Source organism: Xenopus tropicalis, chromosome 7 (assembly GCF_000004195.4).
Source record: "Xenopus tropicalis strain Nigerian chromosome 7, UCB_Xtro_10.0, whole genome shotgun sequence".
NCBI classification, from domain to species: Eukaryota; Metazoa; Chordata; class Amphibia; order Anura; family Pipidae; genus Xenopus; species Xenopus tropicalis.
In genome coordinates, this window is record NC_030683.2 from 71,167,449 (window position 1) to 71,185,995 (window position 18,547).

General features: G+C 34.9%; 1 protein-coding gene across 2 annotated transcripts in view; it reads right to left on the bottom strand.

Moving 5' to 3' along the window:
* Positions 1-18,547, bottom strand: part of kirrel3 (kirre like nephrin family adhesion molecule 3) — a 731,102-nt gene that overhangs the window by 548,755 nt on the left and 163,800 nt on the right. The gene's annotated exons all lie outside the window — the stretch shown is intronic.

Here is an 18,547-nt window from a genome sequence, read left to right on the forward strand (position 1 = left end):
CAGGTCCAAATGCCCATATATATGATCCCTAGTGGACAGACATCAGACTATTCTGCCTCTTAATTAAATTTGCAGCTGATAATCTCATATATAGGATGAAAATAATCACCTTACTGATATCTGTTTAGACCTTAGGAATGTAGTAATCAGCCAATGTCTCAGTGCTGTGTTTTCTGGCCAGGGTCCCAAATGTTTGGCACAGTCTTATTGGCACACCACATTTTTTTTGTACTAGCACCCAGGTTTTGTTGCTGCAAATGGTATGCACCCTATGGACTATTTTATATATATATACTGTATGTATATATATATATATATATATATATATATATATATATATATATATATATTTATATATATTCAATATATGTCCGCACTCAGACCACTCTCCAATTTTGGATGCTCGGTCAATTGTTGATTATATAAGGAAAAAGAGGACCGCGATGGTGAATTAAAAATATAATTATTCTTTATGGAAAGTGGAGTGCCAGTCCTATATTTCTAAATTTTCCAGGTATCGGACCCCTTATCTGGAAACCCATTATCCAGAAAGTCCTGAATTACGGAAATGCCATTTTAATCAAATAATTCACATAAAATCTTTAAAAATGGTTTCCTTTTTCTCTGTAATCATAAATCAGTGCCTTGTACTTGATTAAGATATAATGAATCCTTATTGGAGCCAAAACAATCCTATTGGGTTTAATTACTGTGTAGATATATACATACATATGTATATATATATATACAGTATAGTGAACCCAGGGTGGCACTCTGCTTCAGCTCTTAGCTCGGGTGCAAGGTAAATGATTTAAATATCCAAAAAAGACCAAGGCCTTGAGAAAGGTCCCGATGGGGACCGAAACGTAACGTTGGCTGTTCATGCGTTTTTAATACACAATTGATTGTTTTTGGAATATAACTTGGTGTTGCTGGTCTTTTTTGGATATATATATATATATATATATATATATATATATATATATACAGTATATGCACAGGCACTCACGTAAAAAATGGTGAAATGATGCCTGGGTGCAGACCAAATCAAAAATATAGATATATGGCAGAATGGAAGGTACCGCACTCACAGGGCTTATAGTAAATTAAAGACGTTTATTAATCAAAATACATAACGTTTCGGCTACAGCAGCCTTCCTCAAACGTCTTTAATTTACTATAAGCCCTGTGAGTGCGGTACCTTGCATTCTGCTATATATATATATATATATATATAGGGTTTTTTTTGTAATGATAGAGCAAAAAATACATATAGTATTAATTAGCCTTCTGTTTTAAAAACTGTTTTCATTAATCCTTCCATATTATTTCATGCTCATGGAAACCACGCTTCTTACATCAGACTTTTCGATTACTCACTTAGCATTAACTGCACTTCCTTCTATAGCTGCTCTCAGACTTCCAACTCTTGAAGGTTAAGTAACATACAGTATATGTGCACAAGGAAGATCTGCTCTTCCTCCAGCATTCAGAACTAGCAGACTCTACCCTCCCCCATAAGTATTATTACATCTGACCAGACTCTCTTTAAACTTTTCTCTAATTAAATTCTGCCCCATCCAGTCAGAACTAATTCTGTAGAGATGGGTATTCTTTCAATTTTCTCTAATGCCTTTTTCTATGTTCCCACATGAGGTATATCTCACCAATGCCATTCAGAGGTGACTTGCAAGCACAATACAGTGTCTACATTTCTGATGTGCCTGAACTCTGAAATAACATCACTTTTTCATTTAGCCACCTTTAATCATCATTTGCATTTAACTAGTTGTGAGACTGATGCAAAACCGAGGGGCATATTTATTATGCTGTGTAAAAAACGGCAAGAAAATTCGCCACACATCGCCAGGCTTTGCTGTGTAAAACCGGCGTAATTTTTTTACGCATTTTTTCTTCCACCGGAACTTATGGAAAATAACGGCGTAATATCCGGTGTTCAGACGGCGATCTTTTCCATTTATTTTACACAGCTTTTTACTCCGTTTTTTCGGCAAATTAGTTTTACACAACATAATAAATACGCCCCCTAGTGTAGGATTATACAGGTAATTGCCATGTGTGGGGGTTCTGAATATTTGCTCTGTTCCAAAGATCCTTGTGTTTCCCACTGTTCATTTCAGACCTTAAACTCCAGTAAGGAAATTCCAACAGTGGATAAACCCAAGAGCAAGTAGTCCCCAAAGGGGTACAGGAGAGTCTTGGAAAAAATTCTGTTTATCATGAGCACCTCTGGAAAGTTCTGTAATTGGATGTCCATTGTTTGTTGAGCACTACATCAACTAGGGACAAGCACCTATTCTGCAGATTTATCTGTAGCCTTCTTCTCATGTTAATATTTCTTTTTATTTACCTCTATTGTTTCACATATCGTAGATAGCTAATTCTATAACTGGTAACCTTATTTTTGTTGCGCTGTGTGTTTTACTTTACCTTTAGCCAATCTGAATATATGTTATATTAGCATTTTTGTGTATATTCTGCTGTTTATGGGGCTTGTTCAGCCTTAGGTCAGATTGTGGCCCACAGCTATTATTAAATTTATGTTTTGAACTATTCAATAATTTAAATATGCACATGAATACAATTCATATAAACTACTGTTTCAGTCTTAGGGGACGTGTAATTGGATACAACCTTAGGATATATATTATATGGCAGCGACAGTCAGGACCCTGAAGCTTTGAACCTTAAGGGTTTTGAAGGATGTTTCCATGCTGGGTGACACAACAAACAGAAATTGACAGAAAACGGTTTATCTAATCTGACCCTTTTCTAGTTTGCTTTAAGGGACATGTGAAAACATATATTCAATCTATTTTAAGCCATGCACTGGAAATACAGGTACAGCATGCAAAAGACAGAAGAAGCAGGCATTATCAGTCAGCTTAACCTGTATTTTGAATGCATAAGACAACAATTTTAACAGATGTTGCTATTCATATCTCAATGAATGAACTTTTGAGTTTAAAGAAATTATATAATGAGGTCAAAAGAATAAGCACTATGGTGTAATACACAGTTAATGTGAATATAAACATCTTTCATTTCATGCATACTTTTTAATATCTCTTTATATATATATATATATATATATATATATATATATATATATATATATATATATATATATATATATATATATATATATGTATATATATATATATATATATTTATATTTGTCTGATGGAAGTGATAGCAGTTGGGTGTGTACTGATATCCTTGTTGTAGGGCTAATTTCACCTTGGTCTTGGAAACCATTGATACTGTCCACCATGATCCATTTTTGGTTGAACCCAAAGACCACCTGTCTCTGAATCTGACAAGCAACCATGACGAGTGGAGTAGGTAGCCAAAAGAGGCCAAGAATGACACAATGGGAGATGCATGAATTGACACAACCCTCTAAGTTTGTCCTTCATTTATACTGTTTGACATATATGATTCACTTTAAAAGGCCCAATCATGCATCACAAGATCTGACAAAATGTAAAACTTACAGGCTACTTGCTTGGGTTGGCAGAATTCATTTATGGACAATCCTGTTTTAGCCACTGTGTGACTTATGATAATTGTGTTATATTGTAAATTTACATTCGCCATTAAGTCATTTAAGTGGCAAATCTTTATGACCCTGAATAAGTTTAATCTTCTGTATCCTGACACACTTAGTGCACCCATGATGGTTGCCTTGATTGCTCTAAAACACTGTACAGAACAGTATGAGTGATATGGGAGAGAAATATTATGTAAATTATTGCATTTTATCCTTGAAAATGGCCTACCTTTTAGATATAACAACATTCAGTCAAATTGTATATGTATAGAAGAACAAAACAACTCTAAATAGTTTAACCCCCTTCAAATCAACCTTCTTGGAATCTCACTACTGGGGGCCCCTGTAATTTGCCCAGTTTCTATACCTAACTCTAAAAAGCAGCATCTCCCAACAGAAACATGTGCAGTTAAATCCAATTTGAACATGGCTTCTACTGCATATGCTCAGTGTAAAGAACCAAAAGTGGGTCATAGCTATTGTGCTACTCTGCTTTTTAGAAACAGGCATTGAAAATGTGGAAATTTAAGGGGTTCACAGTAGTGCAGTTTGTCAGGGCCAGAGGGGCAAGTTATCAAGACAGATTTTGGTTTCCTTAAAATTACTTAGCACTCTGTATAAGGATAAAAAAAACAAATGCAACAAATGTGCCAAGACAGGAGGCATTACCATTACTGCATATTGCATTAAATATTCTGGGATACATTGGCACCTTGCTAGGTTAGTCACACAAGCACACTTCCACATCTGTTCATTATTCTTGAGCATGACACGGAAGGAAATGAAATATGTCGCATTAAGTAAAGTTTATCTTCCATTTACTTTGCCAGGGGACATAAAGGGTGAGGGCATAGCTTATTTTGTGTCCTGAACATGTTCTCTCAGTGTCTTTGTTTATAGACACAATATGATATGCTGCTAAAATGCTTACCTCAGCTGAGGTAGTCGACAGGCAGGAAAATGCACCATTAATTTCTATTCACTAGGGGACCTATTTTATTTTAGCATATGGTAATACCTAGTCTGAAATGCAGTATGACATTAACTGCTTAGTCGTAAATGTATTTAGTATATAGTTTGTATTTCCTGCATTGTTATAAAGGAGAATGGAATGTTCTATGTACAATGCATGTCCTCATACTTCCATGTCTTGTTATGGGGATATAAATATAAACCTTGTTATACATAGGGTATAGTTATCCCTAAAGGCACATGTAGAGAAATAAAACTTCAAAGAAGAAATATAGAGAATGAAGGAGAAAAGGATGTGTTATCTCAAAGGAATTCCCCGCTGACTTCCACTTATTTTACTTCTTATTTAGCAGAGGAAAGATTAATGAGTCCATGCTTCCTGATGCCCTTGCATTCAAGTGTTATAATATTCCAAATATTGTATGAATCTGGATTGAAAGCAGGGATATTAATCACCGGCACTCCTCCTCATAGCTCAGCAATATCCCTAGAGATTAAGTTGATATGAGACATGCTTCATTGATAAAGCTTTTTAGACTTCTGGCTTGATATTGAAACATTTAACTATCCTTGCAGTGAGTGAGACAAGACTTGCTCTTCCTGCCTCATTACTTGTTCTATTTTTTTTTCTCTTATAACGGAAAGGGGGAGCAGGAACATCAATTTAGAAATTAATCTAAGAGTAAAAAAAATGATCATGTCTGGCTGAAGTAATTTTAGAGTTTTTGTGCTGGTAGAATGCTATGAGACGTATGGTGTTCTGATATAACCAGCCGTCTGTGTATTTTCATGTTTGTCTTTCCTAATGAGAAATATTATGTTTTGTTAAATCAGAACAATAATTATATTCATAAACATTCTTACCTTTAAAGTTACTGTAAGTAGTGGAATATCATTGCCAGTTTTCGCAATGTTTTTTTTGGCTTATGTTTGATTTACTGATATTTTTGTTTATTTAATCTAGTAAAAATCTGCTCAGTTAAATAGAATTTTACTTTCTAAATGCATGCCATGTATGAAAAGAATGTGATGAAAAGGAGTTTGATGCAGGAGTGAAAACATTAGCAGCCTTGGTCAAAATAATTTGCTTGTAGTGATCAAACACTTACCTGGACCTTCCAATATCTAGTTTGAAATCCTATTTCTAACAGCTAGGAATGGGAATTTAAGGTATGGATAATGAATAGATGGTCCGTATCCCTAGTGCAGTGATCCCCAACCAGTGGCTCAGGAGCAGCCTGTTGCTCACCAACCCCTTTGATGTTGCTGCCAGTGGCCTCAAAGCAGTTCTTCATTCTTGAATTTCTGACTTGGAGGCAAGTTTTAGAAGTACAGAGACACAGTTTTACTCCAAACAGAGCATCCTGCAGACCAGCAGTCCACATTGGGCTACCAAATAGCCAATCACAGGCCTTATTTGACATCCCCAACAAACTACTTTCATGTTTCTGTGGCTCACCAACACTTTTTACATCTGAGCGTGGCTCAAAAGTAAAAAAGGTTGGGGATCCCTGCCCGAGTGATTAATATATTAGTAATAACGGCAGGTATGGGACCTGTTATCCAGAATGCTCGGTTCTTGGGTTTTCTGGATAAGGGGACTTTCAGTAATTTGGATCTCCATACCTTAAGTCCACAAAAAAATCAATTAAACATTAATTAATCCTGATAGGATTGTTTTGCCTTCAATAATAATTAATTTTATCCTTGTTGGGATCAAGTACAAGGTACTGTTTTATTATTACAGAGAAAAATGATTCTTTTTTTAAAAAAAAATTGATAAAAATAGACTCTGTGAGAAATGACCGTCACGTAATTCAGAGCTTTATGGATAATGGGTTTCTGGATAATGGATCCCATAACTGTAGAGTATAAAATGGCATTTGTTATCGTGACCAGCAAATACTATTAAAGCTAAATAATGTATGCCATCACAATGAGGTTTATTTTAAGGCAAAAGTAGGGCAAATTACATTTTGATGTCCTCTGCTGTTACATATGCATTTTCAGGTGATGGCCACGGGCAAAGGGTACTTCCCACTGCAGTCATTTTTGCTCCAGTACCCTAGCTGTACAGCTGAATAATGTGTCCTACACAATATTTGACTCTTTTATGCTGAACAAAGGAGAGGCTTGTTTGTATAAGAGATATTTAACTGTAAACTAAGATAAATGAGGATAATGTGCTAGAAAAAAATATTGCTATTAAGTTTGGTAAATATACCCACCTTAATATGATATTTATACAATATGAACATCTGTTCTTCTGAACACCTCATTACTTGAAATCAATCAAAACAGAGCCCCACTGGCAAATCACCTTCAAATCACAAGGTTTTAGCCTGTCACAGATTTTACACTGATCCTGCTAATGGTATACATAAGGCTGTATATGCAGCATTGCCTAAATCTGCTGGGTGAATGTCAGGTGCAGAGGGCATACACTGCAAAAGAAACAGCAGCTGGGCACAGTATGCAAGTTAATGCTGATCAGAGAGCAAATGCCACAGGCCCTAGGCACTCCTCCCTTTGCCCACCATCTCTCATTCCAGTCGGTTGAGTGACAACACCACGGTCACAGAGAAGAGAATTTGTGATAAAAACATTTTCCCACCCCTTACACCTTCCCCTGGGTTAACATAGCCACATCCTTGTGGTTAACCATCTAAACACATTTCTGCTTGCTCTCACATGTGCAGAGACTATTTTATTTTCACCCCTCCCCCCTTAATCTACACTACCTGATTTTGCAACAGGGACCCAGTGGCAGGCTGAGGGCTTTGGACGTTTTTCAGAAAAAACATTTTTCCCTATACAGCAACTGAACACCATAGAAAATTTGGCCTTTGTCACAGGTTGCATACATTTTAACTGTTAACATAATACTGCAACATTAATCAAGAAAAACCTGCACCAAGATATTACTTCCATTTGGTCATATATTTACAAATGAACAGAAGAAAACATATTTTCTAAATAGCAGATTCAAGGTATTTAAGGGTAAACATGATCAGTGCTGGAACAATGCCTATTCACATGTGAATAATCTGTGGATTAGTAGTGCCTAACAAAACATTACCTGAAAAAGTTCTCCATTAAACACTCTTTTTGATACCTAAGGGAATATGTGACAGTTTTTTTTTTATTTCTTTCATACGATATGTCCTGGTTTGAAATGAGAAATCTTGGATAAATGAAGCAGAACATGGATTTTGCCACAGTATGCTTCTGTGGCACATAGACAGATATTCCCCATGCTACTTTTTGTATGTGTAAGTAAGCAATAGTGACTTTAACCTCAACTCTAATCTAATGTTTTTCCCAGGTGACCTGGAAATGTATTGTCTGCATAGAGGTTTGCATACAAAATGGAGTAACACTGCTACTACTCAAATTCTACTCAAACTTGTATAAATGGTCCTTTTTTATAAGTTCTTAAGCTGCTTTATATATATATATATATATATATATATATATATATATATATATATATATATATAAAGAAACAAAAAGGTCCAGACTCATTTAAATGAAAAAAGAAAAAATCTTTACTGCATTTACTGCATTGTGCAGAACAGTTGCATTACTTATAACGTTTTGAGGCTTTCGCCTCTTTATCAAGTAGCAAGATGGTTGCTTGATAAAGAGGCGGAAGCCTCGAAACGTTATAAGTAATGCAACTGTTCTGCACAATGCAGTAAAGATTTTTTTTTCATTTAAACGAGTCTGGACCTTTTTGTTTCTTTCTATATGTATTGTCCATGAGTTCAGACTAGGTCTTCAGACTGGTACGTTAGCTCAACTTCAGTTTGTACAATAATTATATATATATATATATACTGTAGAAATGACCAGCAACACCGAGATCTCTTGTGAAAAACATGTATTTTTAAAACAGCATAAACAGCTGTATACATGTTTTTTTTCACAGGAGAGCTCGGTGTTGCTGGTCATTTCTACAGTATTGGAACCCTTTATCATACTCCCAAGGTATGATGTAGCGATGTGCCATCCTTTGTGTGAATGTATATATAAATATATATACATATATATATATATTTATATATTTCATAGCTTATTTATACTAAATGGGTCTGTAATAAGCTTTAACACTTGTGATTTAAGGTGTACAGCATAGCATGATATGCCCAATTAATTAGAACTAGAAAAAATATTAGTTCTAATTTGCAAATGTTTTGCCTAATGCCTAGCTATGTTGAAATTAAAGGAACACTTATGCCAAAAAGCCTTTTAAATATAATATACTGCTGCCCTGCCCTACGCCGGTAAACCTGGTGTGTTTGCTTCAGAAACACTACTGTAGATGATATAAATAAGCTGATGTGTAGCTACGAGGACAGCTATTCAAAACTAAAACAGGAGAAAAGGCACAGATTACATAGCATAACAGGTATGCACTGTGGAATACAATGGGATTCTATAGAGCTTATCTGGTATTTGCTCTGTAACCTGTGCCATTTAGCACTGTTTTAACTTGAATGGCTGCCTCCATTGTTACACAACAGCTTTATATATAAACTATAGTAGTGTTTCTACATAAGTTTTACTGGTTCAGGGCAACAGTACATTATATTTTAATTACTTTAAAACACTTTCATTTTGTGGTGTTACTGTGCTTAAGGAAGTGGTATCTCCCCAAAATGTTGATCCTTTGAAAATTATAAGTATTGTAGTGTTTTGCAATTTGTTTCACCATAACCCTTCTCATCAGCATCCCTATCCAGAAAGTTTTCTTGTTAAAATCCTTTAATTCAAGGAAAACAGATAAATGTGCAAACGGGCAGAACATGACTTCTGGGGCTAATGATCAGATATAGTAACTGTCCTAAGGTAACCAGTCGTTTTGACTGTTCATATAAGAAGTTATTTAGCTGTTTTTGCATATATAGGCAGTCAAAAGACTGATTTTATGCCAAACCAATCTTCATTTTTTTTGTATGTGTATATGATCAGTTGTTCAATAGCTTTAAAGTTTAATCACACGAGCTCTTGTCTTTCAAAGAAGCCATTCTCATTGTGTATGGCTAAGTAGGCCTGCTTGTCTTATTCCTCACATGCTATGTGGATGATATCCCTTTTATGTGAAACTCTATAATACTTCTCTCTAGGTTATCTCATTTTGAGTTCTGGATTTATGTTCATATGGGACTGATAATATCAGTATAACTTCATATATAAAGAAATGGATGAAAGTAATCCTATTTTTATTCTATGGAGAATGAGCTACTCTTTGCAGACATAAACAAATGACTGTACCTCAAATAGAACTGAGCTTTGTAATGTAGCTTTTTTTTTATAATTTGCTATGTAAGGTCATAACCCTCACAGTAACAGCGTGTAAAGCATCTTTCTATCTAAAGATCCAATCATTAACACACAAGGGAATTAAAAGGGAATAGGACATTAAAAGACATGGTCTATTGTGCAAGATCTATTCAGTATTGTGTGCTTTGCAATAAGCCATATAAATAAAGGCAAGCTAAATAATATAGAAATGACCATTTTCCTGACTAGTCACTAACTCTTTGAAGCTAAAGAGTATATACACTGAAAACAAAAATAGTTCAAATACTGGCCTCAGTAGAATCTACCAAAAAGAAGCAGTTTGCAGCTTTTATTGACAAGCTACAGATGATTTAATGGCTATTTTCCTTCATACTAGTTATCATTCTGTAGACCTATGTCTTAACCGCCAAAAACATTGCAGAAAAAGTTAATTTTAATGAGGCTAGATTTCAGAACATTTAGGGGACCATTTATTACCATTCTGAATTTTTTTTTCCGATTCAGATTTTTTATCGCTAAAAGTTGTAGGGGAAAAAAAAGTTTTTTCGAGATTTACTGTATGACAAAACGCCTAAAATTACTATCTGACAATTTGCCAGCTAAAACTTGCTGAGATCATATAGAAGCCAATGGCAGATGTCCCTTCCCTTCCCTGGAGGATCCTTCTTTGCTACAGAACTTTAGAGATTTTTTACGCTGTTTTCTTTGTGCAACAATTTGAAAAAGTAGAGGTTTTGGTGCGACAAGTGGAAAAATGTGCATTTTTGTGACTTGTTCCTACACAGACTTTTTCAGTAAATGCTAGACATTCGTGGAAATGAGTTTGAATTAAAAAGAAAAATAGAAATATGAAAGGGCTTCTGAGCTTATACATTACATATGACCTGTTATTGTTATGCATTTGCTGGATATAATTGAATACTGATGGTATGATGAGTTATTATCTAGGAAATCTGGTTTTCAAGGCATTGAAACAACCAAACTCGACTCTATTTAATCAGACATCTATTTGATCAGAAGGAGTTATATTTAAGCTTAAAAGGGATGTTTCCAGTCACAAATTGATGGGCCTGAGGCAGAAAATACAAGATGGCTAGCTAAGGGTAAAGGACCAAAGCTCCCTAATAATGTATCATGGAAGCAAAACATCTTTAGAAAACTGCTTTATGCACTAATGTGTAATATGTATCTTTATGCTTAGTGCTACACTCCCAAAGCTTTTGACAAGTACATTAACTGCTGGTGTTGGGTGCACATGAACTATCAGTGAGCATCTATAGGGCACCCACACAGGTCCCCAAGACTGTATGATGTTCAGTGGCTTTCTTTGCATGGGAAGCTGAAGGTACGGGGCAATTACCATCACCTCTCTAGGCAGGACAGGGTATGCCCTTGGAAATATGAGGGTTGATTCACTAAATGTCGAAAAGTGTTATCGCACGGTTTTTTGCGCTAAAATTGACGCGAAAAAAACGTGTGATTCGCTAAAGTATTATCGCATGCGTTAAATTTCGCGCTACCACATGTGTTAATTTTACCGCATTGCGTTAATTAGCGTGCAGAAATAATACAAAGGCATGATTCACAAACACTTAGACACGCTAAATATCGCATTAGTCTATGCGAAAATTAACACCTACTTGAGGCAGGTAGTAATTATAGAAAAGTACAGTTAATGAGCTTTTGGCCACACAATAAGGACTTTGCAGTGGGATTTATTCAAGTCTGTGTTGGCCCTAGAGTGATGCAGCCTCCAGTTTGCAGGGAAATGGTCATTTTCTTAAAAGTAGTTTTACGAAAGTAATGCCGTGTATGGCTAATATGGCGTGCAATGTAATTTTTTGGCTCACTGCCCAGTATCAAAAGCAGTCAGGTGTTCCCTATTAACAGAGTTACAGTTTCCTTCTCTGAAACTGGCCAGATATGCTCACCTGGCCTTTGGAACGCTAGATAACTCTGCCTACAGTTCTGACCACACTTACATTATTGTATCAGTCTTTAGATACTTCCTTTGGCAGTTCCAATACAAGCAGACTATTGGTCACCCTAACACCTCTGAAGACAGCATGGTGAGGGAAATATTTAGAGAGTCAGTCAAGTTTCACATCCCAATACCAGAGCATACTTTAGCCTCCCTTATTCTGCTTGCTGTTGGTCTCAACTGGGATCACCATGGGGCCATTGTTCAGGTAACATTGTGTTTCTTCCAGGTTTTTTAACTTGTTATTAGACTTTGTTTTTACATTTGACTTGGAGCTTTCTGGACAAGCCAAGCTCAGTACTTTTTACTCAGGATTTTGCTCCTTCAGACCAATGGGAGCAACAAATTATTCTTGATGTAAATAGTTCTGATTCTCCATCATCCCCTTCAGGAAACAAAGGCATAGGGGCACATTTACTTATCGACCAACGCTCCGAGTGTTCGCTCGATCGGTCCAATCGTATTTTCCACAACTTTTTCATACCTTAAGCAACTTTTTCAATGCTTTGGCGACTTTTTCGGCGCTTTTGTGACTTTTTCGATGCTTGCTCAACTTTTCCGTATTTTTAGCATGGAAATCGGATCGGTTTTGCTGCTGTTTACAATCGTTCGGTACGAAAATTTCATGACTTTCGGATCGCCAATACGATATTATTGTGACTAATACGTAAGCATTTTCGTGATATTTGCGATCTTCAGAAATTTTCGTTTCCAATCCGAATTTTTCCTATTCGGGATTCAAACTCGTGTTTTGATAAATTTGCCCCATAGACTCTTCACAGGATTCAGACTGCTTTTATCCAATTGTAAAGTTCTTCATCAGGACATTTGGTTTTATAATGTTTTGGTTGTATAATGTAAGTTGGAATGTTATCATTCGGCATGTCGGTCTGACATTTGTTAATCTTTTCTTGCAAAGTTTTCAATAAAACACATAAAAACCTTAAGACCTGTTACAGAGACTCATAAGGTCTGTGGCCTATGAGGGACATTTCTGCTTCTGTGCTTCAAGGCTCATATAGCATCTTTGTATCTAGCAGTCCCAGTAGGGGCAGTTGTGACAGCTTCAATGTACAGTGTTTCTGTTTTCACAACAGAAAACATGTGAATCTTGAGAATAAAATGTCATTAATATTTTATTTTGATAAATCACTAAATAGATACATTGAGGGGCATATTTATCAAAATATCATTTTAAAAAGCATATTTATTACATGGTGAGTTCTAACTTTCACCATTTCATAAATGCACTTCTAAAAATCCCATAGGAATGAATAGAACATGGGTGAGTTTTTGTCTATCAAACTTTAAACTCACATTTTGATAAATCTGCCCCTTAATTTGAAAAATCACTTGTTTTTCCAGTTCCTACATTTTAATGTCATTCAAACTACTGCCTGGTTGCTAGGATTAGGACCCAGATACAACAAGTGCAAGTTGTCAGCATATGCACTAATGAAGCGTTAAAGAGTTCTATTCCAAAGTTTCCTATATCAGTGAACCGTGGACTCAAGTTCAGAAGTACATATAATAATATAATTAAGACAGCTCCAATAGAATGTATTTAAAGTGTAGGAAGTACCCGCAGGTATAATAGCTTCATAAAGTCTGTCAGATTTACTTCTGCTGGGAACAAATTTAAAATGTTTTACTTTAATGCAATGCAAATTAGGCTGATGATATTCCTCTAAGTTAGGGTTTAAAAATAGGAGGCAGTGAACTGTACAGAAATTATAAGAAAGGTTAGACCATCCACAGCTGTCAAGTTTCCTGGATGCATAATGGGAGAGTGCAACTGATATTAGAATCACAGCAAGGCTTACTTTTATTGGAAGTAATATTGGAACAGTTATTTTACTATTCAATGCACAGCTTAAAAGTCTTTTTTCTTTATTATGGTTATGCCACAGGGCTGAGTAACTGGGTCACTGGGTTGGTGCAATATGCAAACTTTCACCACAGGCATTATATAAGTAGAAAAAAATGGCATCATTATGGGTACTAGAATATTTGTGTAATATTTGCTATATTGCTAGAAAAGGAAGTGCAAGCATTCTCTTTTTAGCATTACTTCTTTTATTGATATATTCTCTAAATAAAATGTCCCACTAGTGAAAATATTATAGTGTGTATTTGAATACTTTCTTGATTTTAGAAAGTTGTTTTTTGAGTTGTGCAGAGGTCCCTAACCCACCATAAAACACCTGTTTGGCCCTCAAACCAACATTCAGCATGAGGGCTGACCCACTGACTGCAGAACATTTATTGAAGCTTGGTCAGCTGCACTTTCCAAACTGCATGAACAACACCAATCAGATACCTATTGTGAAGGCAGTTCCTTTGGACTCATATAAAGATCTAGAGTCAAATCCAGCTGCTGAAGTCCTACTATTTTATGGCTCCTTGAGGCGTATGATTTCTAGAATATTCCATAGCTATGAAAATTAATTTGAGCAGAAAAGAGACAAAAATGTATCAAGCTCATCTCTTTAAAACAGTCCTCAGTGCATATATATCATCCAAGCCATTCTTGGAGGCATTAATAGCCTCTGCCGATTAAAAACTCAGCCGACAGAGCATTCCACAACCTCACTACCCTCACCATGAAGAACCACTATCTCTGTTTTAAATAAAAGCTCAGTTCTTTAAGTCTAAAGGGGTGTGAAAAAAAGTTCCCCATTAGATGTCTATGCTGCCCTTTACTGTACTTACTAACTTACTAAAGAGTAATCTTGTCTCCTTATATGTTCTATAGAGTATTGTAACAATCACTGTGGTTAACCAGTGTAGTTATCACCTCAAAACATTTTTTTCTCTGTGGCCACCATGGCAATTGTCAGGCAATTTCTGGCATTTTGGGACACTTTAATGTATTAAATGTCAAGAAGCACAGAATTACTGGTATATTAGCATTATATTTATAATTATTTAATGCATATTATTTGAATTTGTTTGTTGCCAAGTAAAGACATATTTAGTTAGTCAAACAAACAAATCAAATAAAAATAAAATAAACAAGAACAATTTGGGAAGTTTAACAATTTTGCCTCATGACATCTCAAATAAGTGCTTTTTATTTGGCAGTACCAGAAAAAATTTCAAAACATACTTATACTATGTTTTGCCTCAAATTAGTGCAGATGATAGTAAGTAAAAGATAGTACAATAACATCTCTATAAATTTAAAGATAAAGAATGTTAGAAAAGAATTTTAGAAGGTATAATGTAATAGTATTTAATATAGACACAAAGTAAGAAATAATTGCATTCTTTTTTCCCGTGGTTGATAAGTGACTAAATACTTTAGCGCCATTGCAATGCTTGCCATTGCAAAGTGCTATCATAATATGATAATTATTAGAAGTGTTTTTTTTAATTGAATTCATAGCCATTACAATTGCAACATATACAGTATATGCATAATATCAGTTCTTCATTCGTATTACATCCTAAAGAATCGGTTATTTGGAATTTATTTTCTTTGTGCTTGGTTAATGCATGCTTATATGGATCCTGGGAATTGAAGTTCACAATACTTAAAATGCTTATGTTCTCATAACCCTTACCAAAAATTCAATATGAAAGTTGTGTTACTTCTATATACGTCATGTATTAGAATAAAGGACAGTGAACAAACGTCTTCCCCTTGTCTTGATCTATAGGCTAAGAATATTATGACAGTGACCTCTTCAGCTCTCCACTCCCCTTCTGTCAAATTTAACAAGCAGCAGATTAATTAAGCATAAAAAAAGAACATTACTTACAACAACCCAATGTGGAGTAATATTATGAAATAAAAAATGTTTTCCTTTAATACATTGTGTCCATGAAATATCACAAAATCTGCCTGTGTTTTCTGAATAATATTCTATAGATCATCTTTATGGTATAAAGACAAACTCTGTGATGTTCTAATCATGGTGAGAACATTATGAAGATGAATGGATTGCATTTAATGAGAACAGATTACTACTGAAACTTGATGAACAATTTTCCAACCCACACAGTCTGCTAATATAGAAAGAATTTGCAAGTCTTTTTTAAGGCTTTTTTTTTCTTTCCAGATTTTCTAGAATAGCAATAATGCTAGGTTGCAGTAAACATAATATGTATTTAATTCTTTGCTAGTAAACTTTAGGGGTAATTAATAAATATACAGTTGTATTACTTAAGGAACAGTCGGTGCTAGAAAAAATGATGATATTTAGGTACTTTAATTTAAATCTGCTCCTTTCACTCCTGCATAATTGATATCTTGCTGCTATTTACACCTTTGCTCCTCTTGTGAACCACACTCAGTGCACCTATTGATACAGGGGAAGTCTGGAGCTACCCCTACCCATTTGGCGCACTCAGTACGATCGAGTGCAGCACCAAGCACTGATTTTAATCCAGTTTGCATTTAAATGCATGTGCAACTGCATCAGCCAGCATGGAGCATAAGAAGAAACTAGACAGCTTCTTATACTTACTGAATTTAAAAATGTGATTGATAATGATACTAGTCAATCTCCTCTATAGAGTGATTTAACCTACAGATACATGTTACTGCTTGTTTTCTTTTTTCTTTTGCTATGCTGTAATTATTCTGTATTGGTTGAAAAAGGTAATAATATATGGTACCAAAATATTTTTGTGCAGTTTTTCATACAGAAACACAATGTAACATACCCTTAGCTTTTACATTTCTTAGGTGCTACATGTAAGCTACATTTACTCAAACTATGTTGCTTTTGGAAGTATATATTTACGTATATAACATATAGTATGTCATGGTTTGTAACAAAGTTTCCCAGGGAAAAACTCTATATTTGCTTGGTATTCAAATTGTTATAGCATTCAGTTGTTTGAAACATCATCATTTTAAGTTATTCCCAGATCTATAATCTGACCTTTTTAGAAAATAAAATAATTCATATAGAGCATTTTTTTTCTTCCTTTTACCATTAACCTTTTGAAAAACAGCAGCAGAAAAACATATTCAGTTACTAAGAGTTATAAGTTCATTGTCCAGCCACATCCAATTTCTTTTTACCAACTGACCAGAATATTCAACATGGGCAGGTATTTTAGGATATTGTGAGAATGTTAACCATAAAAATGAATTTAAAAGTCCTGTATATATTATTACCACTACTATTTATGTTATACTTCCCTAAATTATATATATAATATCTACAGGTATAGGATCCTTTATACAGAAAGCTCCAAATTACGAGAAGGCTGTCTCCCATAGCCTCATTATCAGCAAATAATTCTAATATTTAAAAATAATTTCCTTGTTGTGTTATGTAACTCACTTAACTAAAAGCACACAACAGGTATACTTAATCTGGCCCATGTGTAATGAGGGGCATATTTTTTTATTAATATAGGATTGGAAGGACATAGAAAGAAAAAAAATAAGTTTGATGGCAATTTATAATGCATTTCCCCCTTATTGGTCAGTATGTACAACATGCAGAGAAATAAAATAACTAATTTGGCAGGATACTCATTTCACTTCTATGCTTAATAGTGCTTCTATGCTGTTTCTGGGTACTTCTGTTATTTAAGTAAAACTTGCTTTCCAGATTTATAGAAGTTGACTAAAATGACCGTCATCTGCAGAACAGGATTGTGATCTTCTGCTGTTTTGCTGGCAAAAGTGAAGAGTGACAGTTTCACTAGAAAACCGTTAAGCCTGCTGTCATTACATTTCTTAATCCCCAGTCGCTGCCAAGCAGAATTTTCTCCTCTGATACAGCTTGTCTGAGAAAATTATTTCGGGGTCTTTACAGATCCTACACAGATTACATTTCTATATAATGTTCAAGTTGATCTCTTACAACCCAGCACACTGATAAATGATAAAAAATTATAGGAAATTGGCAACTTGCGTGCCTGAATGCATCATGAACATAGAAACTGTGATCAACAGTAAATTAGTTTATTTACAGTGCAATCAGAAAATGTAAAAGTGAAGATATACTATCTGCTGCAGAACAGACTGCTATGGGCAAGACATGAAAGAACTATATAACAGGAAGTCATTTAAGGAGGGCAATTTGCAAAAAAAACCCACAAAATTTACACAAATGCAAATTTTAATAAATCTGCCCAGATGTGTCCCAGATTACATAGTTTCCATGAGGTCTCATACTTTTCTAGTTTTGCAATACAATACCAAGAGGTTCTACTGTTTATATCCACCTTAGACCAGCGGGCTATGTGCTGACTTTGCCCTCATCCAACTAAAAAAGTCCAATGAATTTTTCAAGAAACTAAAATTCTAGGTTAAAAAATCAAAATATTAAAAGGCATGTCAACCCCAAAAATTATATTTTACATAATAAAAGAAAACATATTTCTAAGCAATTTTCCAATATGAAATAATTAAAAAATTGTAGCGCTTTAAAAGTTATTTGTAAATGTAATTGCTATTGAAAGCAGCATTTGCTGAACTCCTGGTTGTTACTTTTTAAACAATGTTGCAACTGTCAGGCTCCTCCAGCAATACAGGTCTGTCAGTCTGCTGCCTTGTGTTCCATTGTTTCAACAGTCAGAGCCACCAGGGCAGAGAATAGAAAAGGAAAGGCACTGCTTTTAATAGCAGTTATATATACAAATAACTCAAAAATCATTACAAGTTTATAATAAATGTATATTGCAAAGCTGCTTAAAATTTTGTTTTCTTTTATTAGGCAAATGATTATATTTTGTGTTGCCTTGTC